The sequence below is a fragment of the Mustela lutreola genome, chromosome 17, assembly GCF_030435805.1.
Source record: "Mustela lutreola isolate mMusLut2 chromosome 17, mMusLut2.pri, whole genome shotgun sequence".
NCBI lineage: Eukaryota > Metazoa > Chordata > Mammalia > Carnivora > Mustelidae > Mustela > Mustela lutreola.
Window position 1 is genome coordinate 35,061,210 of NC_081306.1, and position 20,555 is coordinate 35,081,764.

At 54.7% G+C, this 20,555-nt stretch overlaps 1 protein-coding gene across 3 annotated transcripts in view; it reads left to right on the forward strand.

Moving 5' to 3' along the window:
- The first annotated feature begins 225 nt into the window (after window positions 1-225).
- ELFN1 (extracellular leucine rich repeat and fibronectin type III domain containing 1) overlaps window positions 226-20,555 on the forward strand; it is a 68,939-nt gene continuing 48,609 nt past the window's right edge. The window contains exon 1 of one of the 3 annotated variants that reach the window (XM_059155004.1): window positions 226-443. The gene's annotated coding sequence lies outside the window, so the exon portion shown is untranslated. Of the gene's footprint in view, window positions 444-595; window positions 887-4,445; window positions 4,555-20,555 lie in introns of those variants that run through there. The other 2 variants (XM_059155007.1, XM_059155005.1) reach the window with 2 other exon arrangements.

Genomic DNA, 20,555 nt, shown 5'->3' on the forward strand with positions numbered 1-20,555 from the left:
ATGTGCTACAATCTCGGCGCTGCCGCGGCCGATACCGCGCCCGCGCCCGCGCCGGAGCCGAAGCCGAAGCCGGAGCCGAAGCCGGAGCCGCCGCCGCCCCGCCTGCCCGGCCGGCCCCGGGCTCGCAGCGCGCGGTCCCCGCCGCCGCCGCCGCCCCGCGCTCGCCCCGCGCTTGACGCAGTGAGCGCCGCAGCCCGGCTCCCGCCGGCTCCGCTCCGCTCCCGGTCGCAGGCCGAGCCCAGCCCGGCGGGCTCCGGGAGGGGCGGGCAGGGCGCGAGGGGGAGGAGATCTGTCTGGAGCCAGCGAGCCCGGCGGAGGAAGAGGAGGAGGAAGGAGGGGAAGCCGCCGCCGCCGCCGCCGCCGCCGCGCTCCGGGGATCTGGGCGCGCGCGCTCCGCTCGCCGGCGACGGTGGCGCCAGCCCCCGGCCCGCACCCGGGCCCAGGTATGAGGGGGACGGTGGGGGAAGGGGTTACGCGGGGCTGCAGGGGCGGGGGTCCCCTCTGCCGCAGCAGCGGGGCTGGTGGGTCCCCGCCCCTGGGGGAGGCGGGGAAGATGCTCTCCCGGGCGTCTGTGGGGGCGGGCGCGGGGTCTCCCGCGGCTCTTGCGGCCCGGGCCGCTCCAGCCCCCGCGCCCTGTCCTGGGCGTCCGCGCCGGGGCCGAGTTCCCCCGCTCGTGTGGCTTCGGTTGCGGCGCTTTGGGTCCGCGATTTCGGGGCACCCCCCAACACACACACCCTGGGTTCCGAGGCGGGCGCACCCGAAGTTAGCGGTCGCCGAGCGCCGGCCGGTCAAACTTCCCTCCCCGACGCCGCGGCCCGAAGGCCCGGGACGCCGGACCCCTCGAGCCAGGAGGCGCCTCGGGGACCCCAAAACTTTCCTGACCGCTGTGAGAGCGAAGGACGGGCTGGGCAGGGAGGGGGACAGGGTGGTCTTGCCTGTGAGTGCGTACTGGTAGCCGCGGTGCCCCAAGTTGGCCCCGGGACTGCTCCCCCAACCTAGAACCCCATCTCGTAGCGGAGGGCGGAGAGGGAGCGGACTAAAGGCGCCTAGCATTCGCGCAGCCAGGATGGGGGAAGCAGCGCTCCTCCCCGCGCTTCTGGAGCCCTGGAAGGGGTGTTGCAGGACACCCGCCCCCCTCCCCCCGCCCCGTTCGCCCGGCTCTGCCCGCAGCTGCCGAGCCCGCGGAAAGGACCGGGTTCGCAGCTATTAATAGGAGCCTGTGACCCAAACCTTTCCAGGCCCTGAAAGCTGCGAAGCTGGGCTTGGCTGCGGGGTGGGGCGGGACCCCAGGCCCGGAACTGGCTCCCTTCCCGGCTCTCATCGTCTCTGTCCTGTCGCTCTTCCCTCCACGCCCCCCCCCCCCCATCCCTGCTCTACTCCCGGCCTTTCCATCCCGGTCTTGGGGTGTCCCCCCCAACTTTTTCTCTTCCCAAACTGCACGGTGTGGCCTGTGGCCGCCCAGTCAGTCGGGGGCCCGAGCCAGATTGGCGCGATCTGAGCACAGTCCCCAACAGAGTCCTCCGCCGGATGGGTGTGGGGTTCCTGGGGCCAGATTGCCAGGGATGAGCGGGGATTTCCTCCCATCAGCGCCTCTTCTTCCAGCCTACACAGTGAGCCGCGACACCTTCGAACGCCCCGCCACCCTGCAGGCCGGTTGCTGCCCCATTTGAGGGGCAGTGGGGAGTGGGGTGGTCGCCCCAGGCAGCCTTAGGGCAATGTGGAGGGCATAGGGACTCGCGAAGCTCGGGAGAGGGTTTGGGGGTGTAGCTACAACTGCCTGTGCAGGGGCGGAGGCAGTGTCCTGGGGGCTTCTCTTTCAGCGTCTCTTCCGCACCCCCGAAGGCCCAGGAGGTTTCCGTCTCCTGCCGCCATCCCATCCCAACACTTAGATCCGAGCTTGAGTGGATTTGAGGATTTGGGGGGGGGGGGGATATGGAATACTTCTTCCCGTCTGCGTATCTGCAGAGCTCAGCTCCCAAGCGGCTTGGGGGTCTTTGTCCCCCGGGCCCGGCCCCGCCCCCTCCATTAACTGGGGGACCCCCAAACGCCTTCTAGCGCTCCCGTGCGGCTCTCGGCAATCTCAGCTTTGGTGGGCGAGGTGTCGCATCCTTTCTCCTTCTCTGGGTCTGGGGGTGGGGTAGGGGGCGTGGATCGCAGTCCTGGGTCCCTGACAGATGTCCTCGCCGCGGCGCCTGCGTCTCTGTAACAGATTTAATGACTTACACGCAGACCGCCAATCGGCGCGGACACGGGGGAGGGGCGACCCAGATGAGACTCAGGGGACGAGGTGACAGCCAGAGGCGCAACCTCTGCTCAGGGTGGGGGACGCAGTGGTAAGGACCCTGACCCTAACCATTGGGCCCCACCTCCTACCTCTGCGCCCCCCATTCTGGGCTTTGCTCTCTGCACCTGCCCACCGATCCTCAATCCTCCCATCCTGAGGTTGAGGGACCTTCCAGCGAGGACTTCAGTCCCGTCCCCCTTTTTGCCCCCCATTGACCTCTGAGTCCCTCCGTGGAGCCCTGACACTGGGCACACATATACTTGCTTTGGGGATGGCCAGTGTGGGTCAAGGGCGGGCTGAGGCCTCTGGCCTCTGCTTGCAGGCTGCAGAAATGGGCTCATAGCCCTTGCTACAGCGGAGTAGTGAGAAGGTCCTGATGTCAAGTCTGGGCAGGAGCCTAGTACAGTCCCTGGCACGCTGGAGACGTGCATCAAAAAGCCTGCCTATCCTTCTGGAACCAGCGCCGCTTGGCCAGTGTGGGTCTGGGGGAATCAGTCAGAAAGGGAGCGGTCGGTCACCACTGGCAGGGGTTTGCCTCGGAAAGGCTGCATGGGGATCTCCGGTCATTGCTGTGCGTTTTCTGTGTAGAGTGAGGCCAGAGGCTAGAAGGTTGCTTTCTGAGACCTACTAAGAGGGAGGGACCAGGGTTGTCTCTGGGGGAGGATGAGTTTTGCCCCCATTCCAAGTGGCAGCTGGATAGACCTTGTGAACAGCAGGGAGGAGAGGGGAGACTTGTCACCACGCTCTCTGTCCCCTGTGCTCAGGACTGGTATATCTGAGGCTTCCAGCACCTATTTGGTGATAAATGGGGGGCCTTGGCCTCCACCTGCTGGGACAGGAGTGTGGGTAGGGGGCAGCCCAAGGAGAAAGGCTACACACAGCTCAGATGTCCTAAATGGCCTCTTCGCCTTCTTCCCCATGCTTCAGCCCTGACCCTGGAGCCATATGTGAGTGGGGTACACTGACCCCCCCCCCCATGAGGGGCACCAGCTAACACCCCCTTTATGCATCTACCCTCAACAGAGCTCCAGCAGACAGGCAGGAGGGGGCTACAAAGCACAAATTCTGGCCTGGCAGGGGGTGGCCAGCTCAGAACCTGCTCCCCCCTTTCCTGGTCAGCCTTCTGTGCCTGGGCAGGGCTGGGGGGTGACTCGCCAGTCCATATAGGACTTGCTTGTGCTGTGGACGTTCATTCATATTCCCTTTTCTGTCCCCACACACTATAGGATTTATCTTGATTTGCTGCCTTTGAATTGAGTCAACTCTTTTGTATGCTCGGTGAATTGCCCAGCTGCTGGCGGGGAGCGGAGAGCGTGCCGGGGGTACTGAGGCCGGGAATCATAGGCGGGCGGGGACAGGAAGCGGGGAGGGGGCGCTGCCCTGGCGGGGACTCTAGTGAGCTAGCAGGCCTTGAGCTGGGAACCTGGCTGGCCGAGGGGCATGCTCAGGCCTGCCCGGCTGGAGCCAGGAGTCCGGAGGGGTCGGGAGGCTCTGTCCTGGGGGCCGAGGCTGCCCCTCGGCCTCTGCTTTGGATGGGCTGTGTGGCGTGGGGCAAACGTCGGGGTCCCTCTTGACTCCGTTTCCTCGCCTGTAATATGCGGGAAGAGGGGCTTCCACACGCAGGTTGTGAGGGTCAAACTGAACGGGAAGAGTGTGGGAGAACCCCCGGAGTCATCCCAGAGGTGGGGGTGAGTGAGAGAAGGAAGGGGAGCTAGGGCTGGGGAGGGGGGCGGCCCTACCTGTCCCCCCTCCTACCGCGTTCTCTGCGCCCAGGTCTTCGTCTTTTCCTACGAGGGCCGGACCCACGGGCCCACGCGGGGCCTGCGAACGTCCTGGCTTGGCTTCATGTGGTGGGGGTCGTGGGTGGCTCAGGTCAGCACCAGCAGTCGCGCGCTCCCCTACCCGCGCGCCGCCCTCCGCCCCCACCTGGATGGGGGAGGAAGGGCAGGAGGGATCGCGAGGAAACCAGCCCTCCTTCGCTTTCTAGTACCCCCTTCCCTGGCCTGCCCCACCCCCCTGCACCCTGCCCCCCCGCCCGGCGGCCGGGAGGGAGGGGAACCGGGCGGGCGCAGGCTCGGAGCCGGACTTGCGCGGGGAGCTAGCGGGCGGGCGGGCGCGGGAGGGGCGGGGGGAGGCGCGGGGCGGGGCGGGGCCGCGCGCGGATCGATGGGCGAAGCTGGGGAGGAATCTCAATCCCCTGAGCGAAGTTAGAGCCTGGAGGACGGCGGCGGCGGCGGCAGGCGCAGCCGCGGAGCGCGGCCCGGCGGCAGGTAAGCGCGGCGCCGGGAGCCCGAGGCGAGCGCGGCGGGCGCCCAGCCCGGGACGCGGGACCCAGCCGGAGCCCGCGCGCTCCCCCTCGCCCCGGGCCCCGTGCGCCCTCGCAGCGTGGCGGGCAAAGTTGGAGGAACTTGGGGCGGGCGCGCGGCTCAGCCGGCGAAGCGGGGTCCGGGTTGGGGTCTTGCTCCCCCCACCCCCGCCCCTGTCGCTGCTTCCCGTCGCACCACTGCTTGCTCGCGTGGTCTTGCTCCTTCTTCGGTCTTCTCTTGGCTGCACCCTTCGCCGTCCGCGGCAGGTCGTGTGCCCCAGAGCTGCTGCTGCTCCCAGCGGCCCACCCTCTGCGGCCTTGGGTCCGCGACCCCGGTGGGTGTCCGCGGCACCATCCCCGCCCGGTCTGCCTTCCAGGCGTCTTGCTTCTCGCCACCCGGCGGCGGGACGGTCCGGGAGCACTCGGGGGAGGGGCCGCGTTCCGTGGTACCCCCCGGGGGAGTTGAAGCCCCGGTGTGGGGGTCGGGGCCTTTGCCTCTGAACTTGGTGAATCCTCTCCACCCCTCCCCCGACCTTGTACCCGTTCTCATTGTCATGGCTTTTGGGGGAGTGCAGCTGAGCCTTCTTGCCCCAGTCTGCTTCTAAAGACAGGCATCTGCTTTTCATCCTTTAAAATCATCGAATCACCTGCTTGAGGGCCTCTGGCATCAAAATCAGACTTCCAAGCATCACCTGCGTGACTTTGGAGGCACATGACTTTGGAGCCTCAGTTATCACATCTGGAAAATGGGGGTAGGATGATAATGTGTAATTTATGGAGGAAACACCACGATGGAGGCTTAACACTGGGAGGGCCCCCGGAGTCCTTTCCTCCAGGCTTGGGAGACCAACCCAGGTTTGCACTGCCCAGCAAAGCCTCAGGTGTGAACTGCTTCTCTTTGGGCCGGTGCATCATGGAGTCCTTGCTTGGATGCAGCTGTAGCTGCCTTTTCCCTGCTATATTGGGCTGAGGGCTGTGCAGAGAGCATTCCCTGGGTCTCAGATCCTACAAGCCTTGGGGACAGAAGCCTTTGAAGTGTGCGGAGTGCACGGAGTTAGGAGAGCAAACCTCTCCACTCTGTCTTTCACAGGGGCCATCTCCAAAGAGACCCCCAGCCTCTGCCCAGCCCCAAAAGGGAAGGAGAAATTGGGGCTCTATTGTTTTAAACCACAGAGACTCTGATCTTTCCCACCTAGGCAGTCCCCTGGCCTCCCCTGCCCTGTCCTTGCAGCTTTCAGCTTTTAACTGAACAGCCTTGCGGCGTGGGGGTGGGGGGCGCAGAATCATTACCCCATGCCAGGTTTGTGCTCCACTTTGTCTGAAGAGGAGAAAACCCCAGAACTAGAGAGACAAACTTCAGACAGTGGGGCTTGTTAGAAGGGAATGCCTGTCTTTACTCTGGGTTTAGGGTGTTGGAAACAGGCCAGGACCCAAGCCAGCACTTTGGTCCCTCGTATTCCTGGGCACATGCCCCCGGATTGGGGGTGGGGGGCTCTGAACACCTTCCAGTGGACAGACGATGTCGGAATCAGAAAGGTTGGGAGCCATGAGTTCCTGGCATTGGCTGGACCCTCTCCTGGGGACAACTGTGCAGCCCTCCTGATGGTGATAGGCTGGTCGCCTATGTGGGATTGCCGAAAGCAAGCAATTCTCGACTCTCAGAAAAGCCGGGATAGGCACCTTATCTGAAGGCCTGGCAAACGGGGTTGCGGGGGTGGTGGTGTATGCCTTCACCTGTGGCCAGAGGAGGGGAGGAAGAACAATGTCCCTTTCCTCATCAGCCCCATGGAACTCTCTGGAAAGCTCAGAAATTCTTCCAAATGCCTTTGGAAGCAGGTGCCTCACACCTGGCCTGGGGAGAGACTTCTGCTCCCAGCCCCCCCACGGAACAGGTGGTCGTAGTCCCTAGAAGAGCCTAGGGCCAGAGCCTGGACCTTCTCTTAGACTCCGGGATTTGACTCTTTGGACCCTAAATGTCTCCTCGTCAGCATCACCTGTTTCAGGGAAGAAGCATTAGGCCAAAACTGTGGCCGTGACTCAGGTCAACGGAGTGAAATGGAACTGTCAGCCTGGGTCCCACATCTGTGTGTCTCTAGCACGCACACGTGTGCACACATGCACACACACCCCATTGTAGGTTTCAGAGGGGTTTTCTAAACACCCAGGAGCCGGGGCCCCTGCCCCACCTCCTGTTTCTTCCCCCTTAGGGGCCCAGGGCCAGTCAGCAAAGGACCCTGTTCCCAAGGATGTCGAAGCAGCAGGGAAATTGAGCAAAGCTGCTTGGATTTGGGGTGTTCGTATATCTCCGTAGGAAACAGGCAGACCGACCCTGTGGATGCCCACCGAGTGGGTGGCGGAGAAAACATACGGAGGGAGGACACAGGATAAAAAATGCCCATGAGTGACAGGCAGGAGATAGATCTCTGGGGCCGGGTGACAGGGCCATAAATTTCTGGGCATGAACCTGGAGCGGCTGTGGTATTGCCGCGGACGCTGGATCCGTTTATCATCTCCGCGGTCCCTGCCGTGCCCCCCAACAGCGCCCTTCCCTTTTTGTTTGTCGTGGATTCTGATTTCTTCCAACACAGGCTCGGGTGTCCGCTGGGCTTGGGTGTCCGCTGGCCTTGGGTGTGTGGCCGACGGTGCCGCCCACGAGGCTGGGGGGACTGGAGCTCTGACGTGGAAGGGACCTTGCCGCCATCCATCCCAGCACCTGCTGAACATGTGGGGAGACGGAGGGCAGGCTGTTGTCTGAGGTTGCAGAGTGAGTGGGGGCAGAGAGGGCGGTAAAGGGGTCCCGTCTCTGTGTAGTGGTTCTGGGCTTACTGGGCGGGCATGGATAGCCTTCACGGCTAGGGACAGCTCCTGTTCCCTGTGCACCCCTGACCTCCCAAACCCCCTGTGCCAGCTGCTGGCCCTGGAGGGGAGCAGGAATGGGGTGGAGCTGTGGCTGCTCGGTTCCTTTCTCTGGGCCTGCCTGTCCCTCGCCCTCCACCCCACCTGCCCAAGTCCGGCAGGCTGAGACCTGGCTTCGTCAAGCTCTCCTGGGGAAGAGGAGAGGTTATAGGGACTATCCTGGGACCTGGTGACCGTATGGGGGCAGCCCTTCGAGCTGGAAAAGTCCCTGAAGGTTTGCTCAGCAAATATATTGAGGACCTACTGTGCTCTCTGCCTGGAGCCTTGGGACGAGACTGCGACAGAGCTCTGCTGTTGGTGGGGCTTGTGTCCAGGGTGGGGACCCATATCGTAGACACAACCATACAAACGTACACACGCAGGCCTATCTTCCAGAAGGGTCTAGCATCAGCTAGAGGTCACACAGCTACAGGGGGGTGGAGCAGGGCTGGAATCCTCCTGTGAGGGAAGCAGGACCAGGTAGGTGCTTGCCTCCTCCAGGCTGGCCTCAGGCTTAGAGACTAAGCAAGAACAGAGAACCCAGGGCAGCAGGGGCTAGGGTTGACCACTTTCTTAGGGTCAACAATGGGCAAAATTTGGCTCCCTGCTCTGGGGGAGCAGTGGGGAGACTGAGTCACAGAGGCTGGCCCAGCGTCTGAGTACTGGGGCCAAGGCCACACTGAGGCCTTTCAGTGGCAGCCTCCACCCCTCCCTGCCCAGACCCTGGGGCTGTTCCATGGCACTGTCTGTGACTCAGCCTCCCTTCCTGCCTGACAATGAGCCTTAGTTCCTCAGAATTAATGGCCAGCCTTCAGGGTTTCCCTCCTCTGTGAGCTGGCCTCCAGCTCCTCCTTGGGGGACTGCCCTGCCCTAGGTCTGGGGGCTCCCAGAAGAGGGGTTGGGCCAGCCCCCTAAATGGCGGGCAGGATTTGGATGACCTAGAAGAAAGGAGCAGACATCTGGGCTCAGAGGCCTTTGGGGGAGCAGTGAGCGGAGCTGGGGGAGGGGGCGGACCCCACACCAAGGCCTGAGGATGCCGTTCAGGGCACCTCCCTCCGCCAGGATGGGCTCCCACGGCCATGGGGCTTGGCGCCCCCCATCAGCAGCCCTCAGTGTGGGTCTGTGGCACTCCACGGTGCCTCTGATTTGGCCCTTCCGTATAACAGATGGGGAGACTGAGGCCCAGATAGCACAGCAGGCCGGTGTCAGAGCAGATGGGGGTGTCCGGGCTCAGCCCTGCATCTTGCCTTCGCTCTCCCTTGCAGTGAGCACGGGGTCTTTGCACGGCTTCCCTGCCTCCCAGATGGGGCTGCGGAGGCCCTGCCTGCTGCTCTGTGGGGTGAGGGTCAGGGTGTGCACATGCATACTGGCCTGTGGGCCGCAGCCCCCCTTTAGGTCAGCTCTCTACTGTCTGCCCCTCCAGTGGCTACTTCTGCAGGTCGGCGTTTAGGAAGCCCGGGGCCCTGAGAGCCGTCTGTGTCTGCAGATGGGCACCGTGAGGCAGGAGCCCTGGGCCGTTCCTGGAGACGTGCGGGGGGAGGGCAGCCTGGAGGCTCCCCTGTGTTCACCGACAGAATCTGATTTTGTTTCCAGCAGGATCCAGCCAAGGCACCTCCCTGTCATTAGATCCCTTTAGTTTAAAAACCACGGAGACACAAGGGCAGGGCATCATGCACTGCCCCCCGCTCAGGCATGAGGACCGTGCAACTGGCTGGGGGGGGGTGCTAGGGGGAGAACAGCAATTAGGCAGCGGGCTCTTGGGGGCCCTGACAGCACACTGTCTGAGCCATGGGGAGAGGCTGCAGACAGGCAGATGTCGGCTCCTGGCCCCTCCCTAAAGGCCACATCTACCAACCCGTTCCCCCACGCCCATCCCGGAAGCCCAAAGGGCAGGGGACCCCCCAGATGTGTGTCATGAGCCTGTCCTGGGCCTCCCCGCCATCTGCACTGAACGGTATACCCTGCCTCTGAGCACCCTCAGAAGCTTCTGGAAGGACCCGGCTGCTGGTCAGGGGTTGGGGGGTGGCTGAGCCTGGTGCTTTCATCTGTCAAATGGGTCTGAAGCACAGCCCGGTCTTCGGATGCTGGGGCTGGGGTGTCACAGGCCCTGGGCAGGAGGCCCAGGTTGTGCGGTGGCTTTCCTCCTCTCCTGGAGCCTGGTGTTCTCTGTAGTGGGAGGGCAGCTGGGCTCAGCGTCCAGCTGAGTGTGAAGGGATGTGAGCTCCGTGGAGGACAAAGTTGCTGCCACTCACGGGGCCCCCAGAGCCTGTTTTCTCCCGTTGGGGCCTCAGCCCCACAATCCTAGCTTCCTCGGGGAGGCCTTGGCTCGGCTCTAGTGTCCCTCTGTGCCCTGCCGTGCAGAGGCAGGGACAGAGGGTGCCGGGGAAAGGGCCAGGAAGTGCGAAAGCCCTGGGGAGCAAGGTGCCTGGTGTTGGAGGAGGGGCAAGACCAGCGGGCCAGCCACCAGGAGCAAGAGGCCGGTAGGCGGGGTCAGGGGGCCCCCCACGTCTGGGATGGTGGCAGAGCTCTGGGAAGAGCTGGGTCCCTTTCTGTTTGCCTTGGGGAGCTTTTAGGGGAGTTCGAGCAGTAAGCAACGAGGATAGCTTCTCTGTTTAAGGGATCCCTCTGGGGGCAAAGGCAGGGTTTTTAGGGGTGCGAGTGGGAATGGGGCACCCAGCTGGGAGTCTCTGATGTCTGGGAGAAATGGGGTGGCCCGAATCAGGCTGATGGCACTGGCGATGGAGAGACAGAGGCATAGGCTGCCTGTGTTTTGGCGTCACCTAAAAAATCAGAGCTGCGTTCCTATAGAGAAGGATATCCTGTAAAGCGAACCGTTGCCTATGAGTGTCCGTTATGAAATGAGGCATGCATTGTGCAGGGAACCGGATTGTGTAAAGCAAATCTTCTTGGCCCTTTGACATCCATTAGCATTTCAGAGAGATCTTTCCATGGGAGCTGAACGCCCCCCGCCCCCCGCCGACACAGATGGGTAGGAGGCCCCCCAGGGTGGACGTGGTGCCCAGCCCTCAGGGGGCCGGGTGCAGGTGAAGTGCCAGAATGTTCGTGGCCACGGGCAGGTGAGCTTCCCCTTGGAGACACGCTCCTCAGGTCTGGGTTTGTGAGCGATCGCCTGTGTGCCGGGGCGTGCATTCTGTGTGCACGTGTGTGTATATGCGCTCACACACGCATCTGCACCACAGCCACCTAGGGGAGCTGCCCCCTCTACCTCCCAAAGACAGGAGCAGGAAGCGGCTGTCGCCCGACGAAGGGCACCTTCCCGGCCAAGTCCTCGGGCTCAGGGCTTAGATGCTGGGACATGAATTTGTTGTCTGCTCTTTTTATTTTTTGCAAATTCAGTAGAGCAGACCGAGGGTTTAAAATGAAGGGTGCCTGTCGGGCTCCTGGAGGCCCCCCGCTCGGACTGCCCGCGCCTGTGGGCCTGGGGGAGGAGGGCAGGCCAGACGCGGGCCTTGGAGGCGTCTGCCGTCTGACAGACACAGGCTTATTTTGGTGTCCTCATTATGCTGTCCTCACAGAGAAAGAACATGCTAGGTCTAAAGGAACGTGATTCGCCAGAGACAGCTTTTTAGAAAAACAACTCACCAGAAACCCAGTGTTGCCACCGGCCTTAATCCATACTCGTCGGGGCTGAAGTGGGCAGCTGTGCCCGGAAGGCCAGGACACCCACGCTCTGCCAGGCACAGCGCACACGCGTGCACACACGCATGCACTTACACAGGGCACCTCTCCCACGCTCGTGTGCAAGCACACCACATGCTCTCATCTCTCCGGTGCACGTGCAAACCTGCCAGCCGGCTCTCACTCGGACACAGGTGTGGGGACACATGCACACTCACGCCCAGGCCCTGGACGAGTCTGAAGCCATCGGCACCGGCTCTGGGGTTCTTGAGCACACGCACTGCCGTGCCCAGCCGCGTCCTCTGTCACACCCCTGTGCTGTTGGACGTGGTGCTGAAGTTTCCACACATCTTCGTGCAACCCCCCCAGCGTGCTCCAGCAGGCACACACGCCAGGTGTGCTCACGCCGTGTGTGCCGATGCACACACAGGGGTGCATTTCTCTCTGGCAGGGCTGGGAGGAGGGCTCCAGTGTGCCGCTGGGTCCGGGGCTGTGGGGAAGCCCAGACTCTCGTGGCGCCGGTGCCTCCCCACTTACACAGCCGGGAGGGGACAGAACCAACCACACAGCACTTACAGCTCCCACCGTCTTGTGAGGGGAAATGTCTGCAAATTCTGAATTCGGGGGACAGTCCCCATTTGGGGGGGGACAGGAGATGGGAGGTACTTGATGGGAAAGGGGAGAAGCTGGGCCATGCTTCAGAATCAGAGCTTTGGGGCTGTTCCAGCTGGGGACCTGGGCTGGGAGGGGCAGGGACTCAACCCCTGGTGCTCGGCCGCAGCTGTCTGGCTTCCTCAGCCACCAACCCCCTGTCATCTCCCAGCAGCTCAGGACCCTTCCCTCCTGTCCCACCTGCTGACCCTAACCTCCATCTCAGGGGGGCTCCTGCAGCCACAGGACCTTGCACCCCGTGTGCTTAGCTCACTCACAGGCCACGCACCCCGGTCATCTTCACAGGGACAGGGAGGGAGGGGCTGTGTGCCCATTTCACAGACGAACAGACTAAGGAATGAGCCGGTGACTTGGGCCAGGCTTGCTGCTCACCAGAGCCCAGATCTGCCCATCACAGACACCTCCCACCCCAGCCCACTGCAGCTGGCCCTCTGCCCATTTTACAGATGCATAAGCTGAGCCTCCCTGAGGAGGGGGAAGAGTCACTGGTTGTTGACAGCCTGGAGCTGGCTCTGGCCCTCGATGTGGAGGAACCAGGGCCCTGGGCGAGGGGCCGCAGGAGGTGCTGGTGGGGTCCAGGCCACCCCCTCTCCACCCCGCCTAGAGTTCTTTGTCGGACATGGTCAGCAGGAGTCCGGGACCGAGGCAGCCTTGGATTTCAATGGTGGGGAAGCAGCCAAGATTGTAGGGAAATGACCCCGAGGTCATGTTTGGAGTGAAATCCTAAGGGGGACAGGGCAGCAGAGGCCGATGGCCTTTGGTGACTCGTACGGTGTTCTGGAGGGACTCTGGTGGTCAGGAAGGCCGGGTCGAGCAGAGGCTGCGTGGTGTGCGTGCAACATGGCCTTCAGCCGCTTGTCGGAGGGATCATTCACCTACTGTGACATTGGAGGTGCGCGAGCCTCCTGGGGGGTGCTCCTCCTGGTTTCCGCACACTAGCAGAGGTCCTCCCAGAGGTCCTTGTCCTTGAGCACTCTGCCCCCCTGGCAGGGACCCACGCTCTCTCTATAGTCTCCCCTTTTCTGGACATTTCCCATCAGTTGAATCCTATAGCATGTGGCTTCCTTCCCATTTTCCAGGTTCCCAAATCCGTAACCCAGGGTAATAGCTTGTTTACTTTTGGGGCTGAACAGGATTCCATTTTTTGCTGTACCGGGTTTCATCTATCTATGCGCAGATCTCCGGCGTTGGGATGGTGTAGAGTTTGGGACAGGCATGAATGATGCTGCTTCCTTTGGTGTAGAGGCTTGGCGTGGACGTGTGTCTTCATTTCTCGGGCAGGGTCCCTGTGGTGGGACTGTCCCATTGTATGGTAAGTTCGTGTTTAAATTGTTAACATGCGGTCAAATGATTTTCCCATCAACACAGTTGAATGTTTTTCATGCACTCATGAGATATTCTTCTTACTTTTTGGATACAATTTCTGTTGAAATCTTTTGCCCACGTTAATTTGTCTTACTGAGTTTCGAAACCATTCAAAAGCATTGAGTGAATTCTTTCTACATTTCGGATACAAGTCCTTTATCAGAAGTATGACTTGCAAATACCTTATTCCCAGTCTGTAGCTCATCTTTCAGTGTTTTAAAGGTGGCTTTTAGAAGTTTTTATTTATAGTAGACTCTGCTTTTGTCCATTTTTTTCCCCTTTACTGTGTTCCGTTCTCATTTTTGGTACTTGAGAATTCTTTGCTTAACCCAAGGTCACCAAGATTTTCCTCTACATTTTTTGTTGTTGTTCTATGAGTTTTAGAGTCTTAGTTCTTGCATTTGAGTCTGTTGTCTATTTTTTTTTCCTAAAGATTTTATTTATTTATTTATTTGTCAAGAGAGATAGAGCCCAAGCAGAGGGAGGGGAGCAGGAGAGGGACAGGCAGGCTTCCCGCTGAGCAGGGAGCCCAATGTGGGACTTGATCCCAGAATTCTAGGATCATGACCTATGTTTCATCGACTGAGCCACCCAGGAGCCCTGCTGTTGTCCTTTTTTTTTTTTTTTTTTTTTTTTTTTAGAGCGAGAGAGAGCAAGAGCACACAAGCAGGCAGGCAGAGAGGCTGGCAGAGGCAGAGAGAGAAGCTCCTGCCGAGCAAGGAGCCCATGTGGGACTTGATCCCAGGACTCTGGGATCATGACCCGAGCCGGGCGGCGGCTTAACCCACTGAGCCACCCAGGCGTCCCACTGTTGTCCTTTTTGAAGTGACTATTTGGGCACAGTGTGTAAAGGTCTGAGTTTAGTTTTCGGTATATGGAGACCTGATTGTCCCCACACCATTTTTATTGAGGACTAACTTCTCTGCATGAAGGGCCCTGGGTAGCATGAGGGTAAAGGTTTGTTTGTGGGGTCTTGCTTCTATTCCACTGATGCTCCTGTCTGTTCTGATGTCTGAACAGGCTTGACAGCATCGTGGTCAAGTTTTTCAAGTGTGTAATGTAAATCTTCCACGTTTGTTTTTCTTCCTGAAAAACTGTTCTGGTTATTCTAAGTCCTTTGCATTTCCATGTAGACTTAAGGATCAGATGGTCAATTTTTTTTTTCTTCTTCATTTTTAGAGAGTGAGAGTGGGGGAAGGGGGAGCAGGGAGTAGCAGAGGAGGAGAAATCCTCAAGCAGACTCCCCACCCAGTAGGGAACCCAATGTGGGGCTCTGTCTCATGATGATGAGATCATGACCTGAGCCGAAACCTAGGGTTGGATGCTTAACCTACTGAGCCACCCAGGCCTCTGAGTTGGTCAATTTCTTAGATAATTTAGATGATTTAGAAATTGAGAACAATTTAGGGAAAAAAAAAGGCTGCTAGGATTTTGATGGGCCCATGTTTAATTTATCTGTCAATTTGGGTATATTAAGTATCCCAATCCATGAACATAGAATGTCTCTCCATGAATTTAGACCTTTAATTTCTCTTAGCAATTTTTTGTTTTCCATGTGCAAGTCTTGCTAATTAAATCTCTTTTGTTAAATTTATTCCTCAATATTTTTTGATACTATTGTGAGTGGAATAATTTTCTTAATTTTATTTTCAGATTGTTTGTTACTACTACCTAGGAATAAAATTGAGTTTGATATATTGATCTGTTACCCAACGGTCTTGCTAAATCTAGTTATGAGCTAGTTCCAGTGGACTTTTTGTGGACTCCTTCGATTTTTTTCATACAAGATCATGCCATCTGCAAATAGGAGAGTTTAACATCTTCCCTTTCAAACTAGATTCCTATTATTATTTTTCTCGTCTTACTGTAGTTGGTAGAACCTACAGAATCATGCTGAAAGGCAGATGTGCTTTGCTATTGGCCCTGGCTCTACAGGGAAAGCGTTTGGTTTTCCACTGTTAAGTAAGATGTTGGTCATGGTTTTCATAGATGGTCTTTTTGGGCTGAAGAGGTGCCTTGTACTCCTGGTTGTGCGGTTTTATCACATGGGTGCTGGGTTTGGTCAGGTGATTTTGTTTTGTTTTGGTTTTTGCTTCTGCGACATGGTCATGGGGTTCTTGTCCTTTTGTCTATAGTCGTGTGATATGGGACTGGTTGATTTTCAGACACCAGCCCTAAACCTAGCCTAACTTGCCTTCCTGGGATAAGTGCCACCTATATAATCCTCTTTATATGTTGATGGATTTGGTTTCCTAATCGTGAAGGATTTTTGCACCTATGTCCGTCAGGGATATCAGTCTGTTCTTTTCTTATGATGTCTTTGACTGGTTTTGGTATCAAGGGAAAAAAATGCCAGTCTCAGAGAATGAGTATGGGTTTTCTTCCCTGTTCTTTTCTGAAAGAGTTTGTTAAAGTTCAATATTATTTCTTTAAATATTTGACAGAATTTACCACTAAAGTCGCCTATGCTTGGACTTTTCTCGTGGGGGTATTTTAAATCATTCATTTAAAAATGGTTTAAATCTATCCAGGTTTTCTTGCATCCGTTTTGAAAATTTTTGTCTTTTAGGAATATTGTACTTCATCTAAGTTGTCTAACTTGTTGGCATCAGGTTGTTCATAATATTTCTTGAACCTCTCTTTAATTTCTGTAGGACTGGTAGTGATGTTTCCTCTTTACTAACTGCTTTTATAACTTGGGTCTTCTCCCGCTCTCCATTCTTGGGCAGTCTAGCTAAAGGTTTCCCATTTCTGTTGATCTTCTAAATTAACTGAATTTTGGGTTCATTGATTTTTCTCTATTTTCTTCTGTTTTTTATTCCATCAATCTCAGCGTTATCTTTATTTTTTCTTTCTTTTTTTTTTTTTTAAAGATTTTATTTATTTGAGAGAGAGAGATAACGAGAGAGCATGACCAGGGAGGAGAGGGAGAGGCAGACTCCTGCCAAGCGGGGAGCCCAACACGGGACCTGGTCCCAGGACCCTGGGATCTTGACCTGAGCCGAAGTCAGACACTTAGCCATTGAGTCACCCAGGCTCTCTGTTTCTTTATTTTATTTGCTTTGCATTCAGGTTTCTCTGGTTTTCTTTCTTTCTTTCTTTCTTTCTTTCTTTCTTTCTTTCTTTCTTTAAAGATTTTTAAATTTTATTTATTTGACAGAGAGAGATCACAAGTAGGCAGAGAGGCAGGCAGAGAGAGAGAGAGGAGGAAGCAGACTCCTTGCTGAGCAGAGAGCCCAATGTAGGGCTGGATCCCAGGACCCTGGAATCATGACCTGAGCTGAAGGCAGAGGCTTTAACCCACTGAGCCACCCAGGCACCCCTCCTCTGGTTTTCTAGTTTCTTCAGGTGAGAACTTAGGTTATTGATTTTTTATCTTTTCTGATATGCATTAAAATCTATACATTTCAAGAGAAGACCTACTTTTAACTTCCTCTCATAGATTTTGGTACATTTTGGTTTTATTTTCATTGAATTAAAGACATTTTCTAATTTCCTTGGTGGTTTGTTTTTTTTTGTTTGTTTTTTTTTTTTTTTTTGACTCATGGGCTATTTAAAACTCTAGTTTACTTTCCAGATATTTGAGGAGATTTCTCATGATTTATTTCTTTTGTTGATTTCATTTCAGTTCCATTGTGGCTGGAGACAATACTTTCTACAATTTCATTCATTTTAAATTTATTGAGGTTCATCTTACAGCCTGGCACATGTCTGCCCTGGAGAATGTACCATGTGTATTTGCAAAGAATGTGTGTTCTGCTGGATGGAATATTCTATAAATGTCAGTTTGGTCAACTTGATGATGGTACTGTTTGTTTTCTACAACTTTGCTTGTTTTCTGACTATTGTTCTTGTCAGTTATTGAGAGTGGAGAATTGAAATCTCCAACTATTGTTGAATTGTCTGTTTCTCCTTTTAATTTTGTTGATTTTTGCTTAATGTATTCTGGGGCTCTTTCATTATGGGCATAGTCACATAGAATTATGTCCTCCTGAGATATGGACCTGTTTAGCATTATGAAATGTCACTCTTTGCCTTTGGTTTTCTTTCTTTCTTTCTTTCTTAGCAGGAGAGTGTGGGGAGAGAGAGAAGGGGTGTAGTGGGGGGAGAGAATCTAGAGGCTCCAAGCCCAGCATGGAGCCCGACACAAAGCTTGATCTCATGACCCTGAGATCATGACCTGAGCTCAAATCAAGAGTTGGTTGCTTAACTGATGGGGATCCTGGGTGGCTCAGTGGGTTGGGGCCTCTGCCTTCAGCTCAGGTCATGATCTCAGGGTTCTGGGATCGATCGAGCCCTGCATTGGGCTCTCTGCTCTGTGGGGAACCTGCTTCCTCCTCTCTCTTTCTGCCTGCCTCTCTGCCTACTTTTGATCTCTGTCTGTCAAATAAATAAAAATAAAATCTAAAAAAAAATGTTGGATGCTTAACTGAATGAGCCACCCAGGTGCCCAAGCCTTTGGTAATATTTCTTAGTCTATTTTGTCTGATACTCATGTGTTCAGTCCCGCTCTGTTACGTGAACTGTTTGCACATATTTTCCCATCGTTTTGCTTTTAACATGGTTGTATGTTTGAACCTAAAGTGCAACACTTTTAGATAATCTGTACTTGGATCTTGTTCTTTTAATCTAGTCCAACAGTCTCTGCCTCTTGATCAGGCTGTTTAGTCCCTTTACATTTAACATATTTTGTATTTGATATGGTTACACTTTTCTTATTTTCTACATGTCTCCTCCTTTTCCTCTTCTCTTTCTCCTTTGTTGTCTTCTTTTGTGTTTAGGTAAATAATTTTAGTGAGCTGTATTCCTTTGTTAATTTTTAAAACTACATTAACTTTAAGTTGTTTTCTTAGTGGCTGCCCTGGGGATTAGAATGTGCATCTTAACTCATTGCACGTGATTTCAGATTAACACTAATTTAATTATGGTGAAATATGGAAACTCTGCTTCAGTGTAGTCCTATTATCTCTTTTATCCTTGTTCTGTTATTGTCATATATACTACATTAATATCTGCTAAGGTCCCAACAACATAATGTTATGATTATTGCTTTATGTAATCTTGTTTTAATTCTAATATATAATTTTTTAAAAAGTTGTTTATTTTAGAAAGAGAGAGCATAAGCTGGGGGAGAGGCAGAGGGAGAGAGAGAGAATCTCAAGCAGACTCCATGCTGAGTGTGGAGCCAAATGTGGGGCTCAGATCTCAGCGCTGAGATCATGACCTGAGCTGAAACCAAGAGTTGGATGCTTAACCAACTGAGCCACCCAGGTGCCCCTAATCTTATGTTTTTAAAAGAAGTTAAGGAAAGGGAAAGAAAGACATTTATATACGCTTTTAAAAAATTATTTAAACTTTATTAAATTTAAAATTATCCATGTGCCAAACATGGAGCTCGAACTCACAACCCCGATATCAAGATCTGCACTCTCTTCCAACTGAGCAAGCCAGGCACCCTTTATGAACTCTGGTGGCTGCCCACACATTTGCCATTTCTTTTTTTTTTTTTAATGATTTTATTTATTTATTTGACAGAGATCACAAGTAGGCAGAGAGGCAGGCAGAGAAAGAGGAGGAAGCAGGCTCCCTGCTGAGCAGAAAGCCCGATGTGGGGCTCGATCCCATGACCCGAGATCATGACCTGAGCCGAAGGCAGAGGCTTAACCCACTGAGCCACCCAGGCACCCCACATTTGCCATTTCTGATGCTCTTCCTTTCTCTCCATGGATGTGAATTACAGCCATTGTCTCCTTAGAGCCTACAGGACTCCCTTTAGCATTTCTCCTGAAGCAGGACTGCAGCACTGTCTTCTCTCAGTCTCTGTCTGTGATGGTCTTTAGTTTGTCTCCATGTCTGAAGGGTAGTTTCATGGGATATGGAATTCTTGGCTGACATTTCTTCTTCTAGCACTTTGAAAATGCTACTCCACTGTCTCCTCCCCTCCATAATTTTGGATGAGAAGTCAGCCATCAGTCATACTGTCTTCACCCTGCACAGGATGGACCACTTTCCTCCATTTTCTCTTTCTCTTTTAGCTGTTTGATGATGGTGTGTCTAATGTGCAGGTTTTGTTTTCATCCTCCTTGAGATTTGTTGATGTTGCATTTGTCAGGGTCATGTTTTTCATCAAATTTGGGAAGTTTTCAGCCATTATTTCTTCAGATATTTTTCCTGATTCTCCCCGCCACCCCATCCTGGGACTTCCATCACATGGGTGTTGGTGTCCCTGATGTCCCACTTGGGTGCAAGGCTTGGTTTGTTTTCTTTCCCTACTTTTTCTGTCTTAGGTTGGGTAATTCCATTTGATCTGCTTCAGGTTTACTCATTCTTTCTTCTGCCATCTCTTGTGAAGTTCCCACTTCAGTTAGCATACTTTGGAATTTCAGAATTCTCATTTTTTGAATAATCTCTCTCTTGGGGGTTCTCTATTTTTGAGTCATTGTCATACTTTGGTTCTTTCTTTCTTTCTTTTTTTTTTTAAGATTTTATTTATTTATTTGACAGAGACATAGTGAGAGAGGGAACACAAGCAAGGGGAGTGGGAGAGGGAGAAGCAGGCTCCCCGCTGAGTAGGGAGCTCCATCCCAGGACCCTGGGAACATGACCTGAGCCAAAGGCAGAAAGCCGACATTCAATGGCTGAGCCACCCAGGCACCCACATACTTTCATTCTTCAAACATAATTGTCTTTCTTAAAAAAAGTTTTGTGATCACTGTCTTGAAGTCTCTGTCTGTTATATGCAACATCTTGTGACATTCATGGACAATTTTTATTGACAGTTTCTTATTCTGAGTATGTTTTACCCTTTTCTGTTTCCCTGCCTGTCTTGCAATTTGGGGTTGAACAGGGGCATTGTAGATAATATTTTGCAGCAGCTCTAGATTCCGATCTCCCCCATCCTTGACCCCAAAGTTGGTATTTTTGCTGGGTTTTGAATAACTCTTCTGGACTAAAACGTTGAAATCCATTTCCCCGTCGTATAACTGTGGATATTTCTGTTTTGTCCCCCTCCCCATTTTAAGTCCTGCTATTGTATTGAATTCTGGCTTCCCAAGGATCGTCTCTGTGTCTGCTTTAGCCTAGCGGTCAGTTGGTGATTGGTCCAAGGTTGTGTGCAAACACCTGGAGCCGGTCAGTCTTCCACTCTCTGCCAATGAATCTGCCTGTGGGTCTAAGAGCACATTTAAAGACCAGGCAGTTTTCAAGCCTACCTGGTGCTTACTTTCTTCCAGAACCTCTTGTGTCTCCTCTGTGTTATGTCTGCAGGCTCTCAGTAAGCCAGGGATATGTGAATTTCATGGGCCCTCTCTGCTCTCTCCTGTTCATGTGCACAGCCCATCAGCTGGGTGCACATGGAGAGCTTATAGAGCATTGCTACGACTGTCACATTTCATG